Here is a 12,340-nt window from a genome sequence, read left to right as displayed (position 1 = left end):
TTGGAGCGCGGATCAACTCCAATCTCCTATCAGGTGTGTATTTCTTACTACTCTAGCTGTAGGATGGCTACTTCGGGTCGCGATGGGCCAAAAGGAGCCATGTGGGCCTAATGGGCCTACAGGCCCAATTGGATAAGTTGTTTGATTGTGTAGTAAATATTGGGTTGGGCTATGTGAATCTCATATCTGCAGGCTAGCATTACTGAAATACCCTTGTAAGGTAGAATTACTGAAATGCCCCTGTAGGGTAAAATTACCAAAATACCCTTGGTTTATAAAATTACCAAAATACCCCTAGTTTGTAAAATTACCAAAATACCCCTAGTTTGTAAATTTACTAAAATACCTCTGATTTGTGAAATTACTGAAACACCGTCAACCTATAAAATTAATGAAATACCCTCGACTTGTAAAATTACCAAAGTACCCTCGATTTACAGAATTACCGTTTTACCCTCGATTTACAAAATTACCATTTTACCCTCGATTTATAGATTTACCGTTTTACCCTCGATTTACAAAATTATCGTTTTACCCTCAATTTACAAAATTACCGTTTTACCCTCGATTTACTAAAATACCCCTGTAGGGTAGAATTACCGAAATACCCCTGTAGGGTAGAATCACCGAAATACCCCTGTAGGGTAGAAATACCCCTGTAGGGTAGAAATACCCTTGTAGGGTAGAATTACCGAGATACCCTTGTGGGGTAAAATTACCATTTTATCCTTAGGGTGTTAAATGACTGTTTTGCCCTTGTGGGCAAGTGACTGACTTGGATTGTGTGGTTGACGGATTTGATTGTGAATATATGTTGGTGATATGAATGACTTGACTGTGACTGTTGGATTCAAATATGGGCATGATATTCTAATTCTGTATGTTGTATGCCATGAAATATTATTTCTGTTGCATGGGACATGGGTTTATATTGATGGAGGAAGCGTTCTAGCAGCCTCGCTGTAATCTGGTGGCTTCGCCACATATATCTATTCTGGTGACTTCGTCACAATATCCGCACCTCATTTGTCCTGGTGGCTTCGCCACATATATATATCTGCTCGTGGCCTAGCCACAATATTCAGATCTAGTGACTTCGTCACAATATCCGCGACCTCGTTGCAATTTCTGTGGTGTGTAGCGGTTGGGTGGGTCGAATAGTCTCCCCACATGGTGTAAGGTTGGTACGGGGGTGTATACGGCTGGATTGTTTTGGGATTGCATTCACATTCTGATTTTGATTACATTACGATCGATTCGATTCGATTCTCACACGATTCGATTCGATTACACACTGATTCGATTCGATTCACACTGATTACGATTCGATTACACACCGATTCGATTCGACGATTCACACCGATTCGATTCTCATTTTGATTCTAGTTCTGATAATGTTTCTTATTCTGTAATAGGCTAAGGCCCATCTGGTACTGTCTGTTATAGTGGGCTAAGGCCCAATTGATACTGAAACTCAGTAAGGTCAAATGACTTATAATTCTATTATATGACTAACTATTCCTTTTTATAGTAGGGGATTTCACACTGAGTTTTCGTATTATTAACCTTTCAGGTAATTTCCAGCCCTAGACAGATCGGAGCTGGGAGGGGCTCGGAGGAAGCCACACACACTGTTTATATTATAGTTTTGATTATTACTTTTAAATGTTTTATCTGGGTTGTAGTAAAGCCGTTGTAATTTTATGGATTTCAAATTTGAAATTTTACTTATTGTTATTATAATCTCTAGTATTAGAACAAAGTTTTCCAAAGCAACTACTGTTGTTCAAAACATCACGTATTCGCAATTATTTTTAAATTAAGCTTCTGCAACTGCCAAGATTTTTACAAAGTTGTTAAGAAAGTAATTTAGCTGAGGTTTACTAACAAGGTTTAAAAAAGGGTATAAGTTTTTAATTATTAAGAAGGGTTTTTAATGGAAACATGATTTTCAAAAAACACTTCAATGTGACATGCCAGATTCGAGCCAAACTTCCAGGCCGGGTTTGGGGTGTTACAAGTACAATTCAACCATAAAGATTCATAACTATTTCATAGAATAATTCATAAGCTTAACCATGCTCCTTTGTTTGCTTATATGTCATTCCTCATTTCCAAATTCCACACATATTTCATAGAGACAGAGTCTTTTCTATTCAGAAATTTAATACGATACAAACGTATCTGTATAGGTTATACATTTCATATAATCATCCTCATATTTCGTACTCTATCATCAGACAGTTCAGAAACGATATCGATACTCACAAACAAGTACAATGTCGACGTCCCTGACGTGGTCTTACATGTAATTCAATATCGATGCCTCTGTCCGAGACAGGGTCTTACATGAAATCAAATACGATGCCAATGTCCCAGACATGGTCTTATACGTAAATATCAATTGAGGGTTGTGTCCCAGACACGGTCTTACACGATATCTCAAATAGATGCCAACATTCCTTTAGAAGCATACAGAGCTTTTCGGATACCAACATATTAACAGAATTTACTCGAAAGGTATCCGTCAGGCTCTCAATGCCATCCAATACAAATTAAAGTTTGTATATGCATAATTTAGTCTGTTTAACACGTAATTGTTATTTGACTTACCTCGTACGGATTTCGGACGAAACGAGTCGACTATTCAACTATTTTGGACTTTCATCAATCTAAGTCTGATTTTCTTTGTTCTTGATCTAATACAATTCAAATTCAACCATTCAATCATTCATTTCACTCAAAATAATCCATGAACACATATTTAGGGCACTTTTCATTTTAGCCCTTACATTTTCACACTTTGACAATTTAGTCAATTTTTCACAAAATCACAAATATGCAAAATTCACCAAGACTATAGCTTGGTTGAATATACATGGCTTCCATACCAGCCCAAATAACATATTTAATTCACTATTTAGTCCTTCAAAACCTCATTTTCACAAATTAGCCCAAATAGCTCTATTTCATCAAATTTCGAAGACAAAACTTATAAATCATCTACCAAGCCTTTATAATTCATCCAAAAACATCACAAAACTCATGATATCAACAATGGCATTTCATGAAATCTTTAACAAAAACAAAAATTCAGACATGAGTTTTGAAGAACACAAAGCAACGATCACAGAAACGTAAAAATCATCAAAAACTGAGCAAAATAAGCTCACCTATTTAACCATGCACTAGCCGAACATCAAAATGTTTCAATGGCTTTTTCTTTCTCTTAATTTTCGGCTGAACAAGGTGATAATAATGCCACCTTTTGTTTTGTTTTTATTATAATTAACATTATTTCACCTTTTACCAATTTGTCCATGGCTTATACCATTAAATTTCTACCAACTAATGTCCATCATTGTCTACCATTAATATAAATGGTAAATTTGACATACAAGGACCTTTATTTTAAAAGCCAAACCAAATAGGTGCTTTAACATTTAGCACTCAACTTTTACACTTTACGCGATTTAATCCTTTTTCATAATTAAGCACAGAAACAAACAAATTAAATCACAGAAATTTCACAGATATAAATTCACATATCACAGACACAGAAAATAATATTAAAACATTTTTTGGACTCAAATTTGTGGTCCTGAAACCATTATTTCGACTAGGGTCAAAACGGGACTGTTACAATTCTCCCTCCTTAAGGATTTTCGTCCTCGAAAATCTTACCATTAAATAGATTCGTATATTGTTGTCTCATTGAATCTTCAGGCTCCCACGTAGCCTCTTCAACACCATGTTGATGCCACATCACTTTAACTAATGAAATTTTCCTGTTTCGCAACTCTTTAACCTCACGAGCTAAAATACGGATTGGCTTTTCTTTGTAAGTCATATCAGGCTGAATTTCAATCTCAGACGAGGATATCACATGTGAGGGATCAGATCTATATCATCTAAGCATCGATACGTGAACACATTATAAATCTTTTCTAACTCAGATGGTAGACTCAATCTATAAGCAACCGGCCCAACTCGCTCAAAGATTTCATATGGTCCGATGAACCTCAGACTCAACTTGCCCTTTTTGCCAAATCGGAACAGTTTTTTCCAAGGAGATACTTTCAGAAACACTTTATAACCGATCTCAAATTCGATATCTTTTTGTTTTAAATCCGCATAAGATTTCTAACGATCAGAGGCAACTTTCAAACTATCTCGGATTACTTTCACTTTCTGTTCTATTTCTTTTATCAGATCAATACTGTAAATCTTATTCTCACTAAGTTTAGTCCAGTATAATGGAGTTCTACACTTTCTACCATATAAGGCTTCGTAGGTGCCATTTTAATGCTCGATTGAAAGCTATTATTATAAGCGAATTCAATCAAAGGTAGATATTGTTCCCACGTACCTTCAAACTCAAGAATGCAGCATCTCAACATATCCTCAAGTATCTGAATAATCCGTTCAGATTAACCATTGGTTTGTGGATGAAAAGCAGTGCTAAAATGCAATTTAGTACCCAGAGCATCTTGCAACTTCTTCCAAAATTACGATGTAATTCTTGGGTCTCTATCTGACACTATCGACAATGGTACACCATGCAATCTCTCAATGTCAGAAATATATAACTCAGCCAATTTATCAAGTGAGAAATCAGATCGTACTGGAATAAAATGAGCTAACTTCGTTAATCTGTCAACTACAACCCAAATCGAATCTTTCTTTCTCAGAGACAGGGGCAACCCCGAAACAAAATACATGGTCACTCGATCCCATTTCTATTCTAGAATCATATTTGGTTGTAATAACCCTGATGGAACCTAATGTTCAGCTTTAACTTACTAAAAGATTAAACATTTAGAAACAAAATCAGAGATATCTCTTTTCATTCCGGACCACCAATAATGCTTCTTCAGATCATTATACATTTTCGTACTTCTCGGATGTACAGAAAATCTACTACTGTAAGCTTCACTCAAAATCATTTGAATCAACTCCAGATTTCTCGAAACACAAAGTCTATTTCTAAACCTCAGACAGTCATCAACATCTATTCGGAATTCAGAATCAGAATCAGAATTACACTGTGTTCGTTTAACCATAATCTCATTATCCATCTCCTGAGCCTCGCAGATCTGTTGTAAGAACATAGTCAGTTAAAACTGAACCATTATCAGATAGAACTAAATGAGCATTCATCGCACTCAAAGCAAACAACGATTTTCGACTCAAAGCATTAGCAACAACATTTGCTTTTCCAGGGTGATAATCAATCACAAGTTCGTAGTCTTTTAGCAGTTCTAACCATCTTTTCTGTCATAGATTCAAATCTTTTTTGCGTCATTAAATACTTCAGACTTTTATGATCAAAAAACACGTGATGTTTCTCACCAAACAGATAGTGATGCCAGATCTTCATAGCAAACACAATGGCAGCTAACTCAAGGTCACGTGTTGAATAGTTTTTCTCATGCAGCTTTAATTGTCTCGAAGCGTAAGCAACAACTTTTCCTTCTTGCATTAAAACACAACCTAGTCCATCCAACGAAGCATCACTGTAAACAATGAATTCTTTACCTGACTTAGGTTGTACAAACACCGGAGCTTTAGTTAACAGAGCTTTTAACCGATCAAAACTTTTCTGACATTTCTTAGACCATTCAAATTTCACATCTTTCTGAAGCAATTTTGTCAACGGAGTTGCTATCACAAAGAAATCTTTTACAAATCATCTGTAATAACCGGCAGGTCCCAAAAAATTGTGGACTTCAAATACGTTCCAAGGGGGCTTCCAATCCAGAATAGCTGAAATTTTGCTTGGATCAACTCGGATACCAGATGCTGATACAATATGACCCAAGAAACCAACTTCTCGTAACCAGAATTCACATTTATTGAACTTTGCATACAATTGTTTATCTCGCAAATTTTGTAGCACTACTCTCAGATATTCGGCATGCTCAGATTCATCACATGAATAAATCAATAAATCATCAATGAATACAACAACAAATTGATCTAGATACGGTCTGAAAATTCTATTCGTTAAATCCATCAATACAGCAGGTGCATTCGTTAATCCAAAAGGCATAACTAAAAATTCATAATGCCCATACCTCGTTATGAAAGCAGTTTTTGGAATGTCAGAGTCCTTTACCCGCAACTGATAGTAACCCGATCTCAGATCTATCATTGAAAATACAGTAGCACATTTCAACTGATCGAATAAGTCATCAATTCTGGGCAGAGGATATTTATTCTTTATAGTCACTTTGTTAAGCTGATGGTAATCAATACGCATTCTCATTGTGCCATCTTTCTTTTTCACGAACAGAACAGGAGCACTCCATGTAACACCTCGAACCCGAGACCATCGCCGGTGTCGGACACGAGGGGTTAACAAGCCAAATCCACATATTTCACCCACCAATTTGACATTTCCAGACAGGCTGGAAATCTGCGTCACTGTCACCTTAAAAATCATATCTCGAGTTTCAAAACTCAGAAACTGATTCCGTAAATTTTCCCTGAATTTAGACTCATATATCCATCCATGGATTTATTTCTAGGATTTTTCGTCGGGCCAATTGGTACAGTTTATTAGTTAAAGTCACCCATGTTACAGGGATTGACTGCTCTGACCTTCGCGCGTTACAACTTGAATATCTCTCTGTACAGGGCTTTAATACTGGTGCCGTTTGTTTCTAATGAAACTAGACTCAAAATGGAATCTGTAAATATAAGGCATGACTCCTAATTCGTTCTGGATAATTTATAATAAATTCTTAAATTTGCAACAGGGGACCCAGAAACCGTTCTGGCCCTATCTCACAATAGCTTTAATATCTCTTAACATGTAACTCCTATGACCGTTTCGTTTATTCCAAATGAAAGTAGACTCATTAAGGTTCATTTACATAATTTATTCACTATTTAATACCATTCCTACAAATTTTGGTGATTTTTCAAAACCACACCACTGCTGCTGCCAGCATCTGTTTTCAAAGTAACCATTACCTATTTCATGATTTCCACGATTCAAATGGCCCCTTTTGCACACATAGCACAAAGTGTGATTATGATTAACCATTCCAATGGCTAATCCTTTCAAACAATTTCATACCCCATAATGATTATCATACAAACTATTATAGAATCATACTAAAACGATATAAGCCATTTTCGCATGGCTATCCAAGCTTACACAAAACCGAAAGGTACATGACCTTCAACATTAGGGTAGTCCTATACATGCCATTTCAAAGTTCAACCAAAATTATACCAAAATGGAGGCTTTGATAGTGTAGATGACTTCGAATTTAATGATCCCGAATCCGATTGCTACCGAGCAAAATCTATAAAACAGAGAGCCAAAGCAACGGAGTAAGCATTTTTATGCTTAGTAAGTCTCAAGCAATAAAATCAGCTTTAACCAAAGCATTACATTCACATAGCCAAATGAATCATTTCATTAATACACATTCACATAATCATACTTACTTCACCATCCCAACTCTTATGTTCATACACAAATAACGGCTTCGTTAAGGCTGATAACTCGTTCCATCATAGGAGCGAATATTCATACGCTCTTACTCCTAGCGCAAAGCACACACAACACATACCTTGTTATTGGGAAGTTTCACAAGTGCATTAGCTGAAAATTTTCCAGCAAGCTTATAGTTTTCAAATCACATACCTTCGGAGTTTAACCGGATATAGCTACTCGTTCAAACGCCTTCGGGACATAGCCCGGTTATGGTAACCCGCACAAAGGCCTTCGGACTTAACCCGATTTCACAATTTGCACAAATGCCTTGGTCTTAGCCCGGATGTAGTCACTAGCACAATTGCCTTCGGGTCTTAACCCGGATGTAATTACCAGCATAAATGTCTCCGGGACTTAGCCCGGATATCATTCAATTGCTCATGCACACATATACATCAATAATCATTTCCCATTCATATTTCATTTTCGTTACTAAGGCTCAAACACAAACATATCACTAGCATAATCGCCTTCGGAACTTGGCCCAGGTATCATTCAAATACTCATAAACACATAAATCAATAGTCATTACACATCAATTTTTCATTTCACATAATTCGAGTAGGGTCATTTCTTGAGGACTTACCTCGGATGTTGTCGAACGGCTTTGACGGCTATTCGATCACTTTTTCCTTCCCCTTATCCAATTGTGGCCCTCTAAGCTCTTGAGCTAATTCAAACAAATTCAATTTATTAAAGTCTTGCTTGCTAGCCTTGGCCGAATACACATATCATTGATTCAACATCACATAACTAAGCACTTTAGTCAATTTTCTTTAACCACGCACACATTCGGCCTTAGCTCACAACAAGGTAGCCGATTACCTAAGTCAAGAATAGGCATCATTAAGCTTGCCTCTAACCGAATGCATGCACAATAATTCCCCTCATGTGGCCGATTATGCTTAGTCATTCTTGCATAAAATCAAAATAAATTGCAAGATTTTCACATCATATGTGTACTAGGCCGAATGTACATGCAAATTTCACAACATTCTTCAACAAACTTCTTCTTTAAACAACATATTCATCACTTTCTTCATAATCAATATATCATGTGCAATCATATATACACATATAAGTGCAAGGTCAATTTCAAGGTGTCCATAGCCATCCAAAACACAAATTTTAACTAACATGCAAGAAGCATGAACCATGCTCATGAATGCATCATGGCGAATACATCACAATCATGCCCCTTTCAACTTCAATCATGGTTAAACAAAAAAACTCAATGTCTTACTTAAAATTGGTACAAAGAAGTTTCAAGAGTAGTCAATCCATCATTGCATGCATCATTAGCAAGCTTCACATTTAGCATGCAATGGCTTTAACACAATAACAACTTTGGCCAAATGCCATTTCCATGGCATAACAAGGATTTGAACCATGGCTAACATGCACATCAAGTTAGCAACCAAAACATGCATGAAACTCCTAACACAACCTCATACATACCTTAATCTTGATGCAAATTTAGCCAAATCTCCTTCTAGATCTCTTCTAAACCAAGCATGAAGCAAAAATCCTATCTCCTCCCTTAGTATTTTCGGCCAAAAGGAAAGAACAAGGATGAACAATTTTTTCTTGTTTTTCTTTCACTTGCACGCAATGGGGGAAAGGATGAGCTATTTTTTGATTTTTTTTTGTTTCTCATCCAACATCATTAATTATTTTATCATTTAATTCATCATGCATTAACAAAACATGTTTCAACATGTTTTCTTTGCCCATAAACCATGTCATGGCCGCCACTAGCTTGTTTTGGGGAAATTTGACATGCAAGTCCATAGTTTTGCATGCATGCTTTAATTAGTCATCACACATTTCCTATCGTACTTTCAAAGTTCACTACTAAGTCCCTTCTAGTGAAATTCACCTTTATAACACTAAATCAATCATCAAAAATGTCACACATGAGCACACACATATTATAGGCATCAAAATAAATTTTAAATTATTTTTATGCCTCGGTTTTGTGGTCCCGAAACCACATCCCGACTAGGGTCAATTTTGGGCTGCCACAACTCTCCCCCACTTAAGAAATTTTCGTCCCAAAATCTTACCGTAAATAGGGTTGGGTATCGCTCTTTCATAGAGTTCTCGGTTTCCCAAGTAGCTTCTTCTATCCCGTGTTTGAGCCATAACACTTTCACTAGCGGAACCCGCTTGTTTCGCAACTCTTTCACTTCACGTGCCAGGATACGAATCGGTTCTTCCTCATAACTCATATTGGCTTGAATTTCAACTTCTGATGGATCAATCACGTGCGATGGATCAGATCTATAGCGTCGAAGCATTGAAACATGGAAGACGTTGTGAATCTTTTCGAGTTCAGGGGGCAAAATCAAACGATACGCAACTGGGCCAACTCGTTCGGAGATTTCGTACGGCCCAATGAATCTCGGGCTCAACTTGCCTTTACGGTCGAATCTGAGTATCTTTTTCCACGGCGAAACTTTAAGAAACACTTTATCTCCCACCTGATACTCAATGTCCTTTCGTTTCAAATCCGCGTACGACTTCTGACGATCGGAGGCTATTTTCAGACTTTCACGGATTACTTTTACTTTCTGTTCAGCATCTTTAATCAAATCCACTCCGAAAATTTTGTTTTCACCGAGCTCGGTCCAAAACAATGGTGTACGGCATTTACGCCCGTACAAAGCCTCGTAAGGCGCCATCTTAATACTTGATTGAAAACTATTGTTGTAAGCGAATTCAATCAAAGGTAGGTACCGTTCCCATGAACCACTGAACTCGAGGATGCAACATCTCAACATATCCTCAAGTATCTGAATTATCCGCTCGGATTGACCATCGGTTTGGGGGTGAAAGGCGGTGCTGAAATGCAACTTGGTACCCAAAGCTTCTTGCAATTTCTTCCAAAATCGCGAGGTGAACCTCGGATCTCTATCCGACACAACAGAAATCGGTACCCGTGTAATCTCACAACGAGAAACGTACAATTCAGCTAGTTTATCCAATGAAAAATTAAAGACGCACAGGATAAAGTGAGCCGACTTAGTCAATCTATCAACAACAACCCAAATCGCATCCTTCTTACTTGCTGACAATGGCAGTCCGGACACAAAGTCCATTGTGACTCGATCCCATTTCCACTCGGGTATCGTGATCGGCTGAAGTAATCTGAAGGCACTTGATGTTCCGCTTTCACTTGTTGACATATTAAACATCTCAAACAAAGTCGGAGATGTCTCGTTTCATACCATGCCACCAAAACCGACGTTTCAAATCGTTGTACATCTTCGTACTCCGGGTGGATTGCCATTCGGCTACAATGGGCTTCGTTCAGAATTATCGAAATAAGTTCCGAATTCCTTGGAACACACAGACGACTTCTGAACCTCAAACAATCATCATCATCGATCTGAAACTCGGATTCCTTGTTCGGAACACACTCGACCCGTTTTGCAACCAACTCATCGTCGACCTTCTGAGCTTCACAAATTTGATGTATCAATAATGGTTTGGCTTTCAATTCAGCTACTAACACGTTGTCAGATCGAACGGACAAGTGCACATTCATCGCTCGTAAAGCGAATAATGATTTACGACTTAAGGCATCCGCAACCACATTCGCTTTTCCCGGGTGATAGTCAATGACCAGCTCATAATCCTTTAACAGCTCGAGCCAACGTCTTTGTCGCAGATTTAAGTCTCTTTGGGTCATCAAATATTTGAGACTTTTGTGATCCGAGTACACATGGCACCTCTCACCAAATAAGTAATGTCGCCAAATCTTCAAGGCGAATACGATGGCAGCCAATTCGAGATCATAGGTCGAATAATTTTTCTCGTGTGGCTTTAATTGCCTCGACGCATAGGCCACAACTCGACCTTCTTGCATCAATACGCAACCTAACCCAAGTAGGGAGGCGTCACTATAAAACTCTTTGCCAGATTCGGGTTGCACTAGAATTGGGGCTTCAGTCAAATAAGTTTTCAGTTGATCGAAACTTTTCGACATTTCTCCGTCCATTCAACTTAACATCCTTTTGGAGTAGCCGTCATCGGCGTGGCTATCGTTGAGAAACCTTTACAAATCGTCGGTAATAACCTAAGCAAGCCCCAAAAGCTCGAACCTCAAGAATATTTCTGAGGCTTCCAATTAAGTATGGCTGAAATTTTATTCGTCGACTCGAATACCCGATGCAGATACCACATGACCCAAGAAGCTAACCTCTCTTAACCGTAACTCACACTTGTTGAACTTAGCATATAATTGCTTATCCCGTAAAATTTGCAAAGACTAACCTCGGTGTTCAAAGATGTTCGGTCTCATTTCTTGAATAGACCAAGATGTCATCAATGAACACGACTACTTAATCGATCCAAATATGGTCTCAAGATCCGATTCATTAAATCCATAAATACCGCAGGGGCATTAGTAAGCCCAAACGGCATCACTAGGAACTCATAGTGACCATATCTCGTTTTGAAGGCAGTCTTGGGTACGTCCGAATATCGAATTCGCAATTGATAATAGCCCGATCTCAAATCTATTTTCGAGAACACTGAGGCTCCATTCAGTTGATCGAACAAGTCATCGATACGTGGTAACAGATATTTGTTCTTTATCGTCGCTTTATTAAGCTGACGATAGTCGATGCACCGCCTCATGGTTCCATCCTTCTTTTTCACAAACAACACTGGCGCACCCCAAGGCGAAAAACTCGGGCGAGCAAAACCTCCATCCACCAATTCTTGCAACTGAGCTTTCAACTCCTTTAATTTCGTTGGTGCCATACGATACGGAGCTATCGAAATTGGAGTGGTACCGGTACCAATTCGATGCCAAATTCTATT

This window comes from Gossypium arboreum, chromosome 1, assembly GCF_025698485.1.
Source record: "Gossypium arboreum isolate Shixiya-1 chromosome 1, ASM2569848v2, whole genome shotgun sequence".
Classification (NCBI taxonomy): Eukaryota; Viridiplantae; Streptophyta; class Magnoliopsida; order Malvales; family Malvaceae; genus Gossypium; species Gossypium arboreum.
This window is presented reverse-complemented; position numbering follows the sequence as displayed.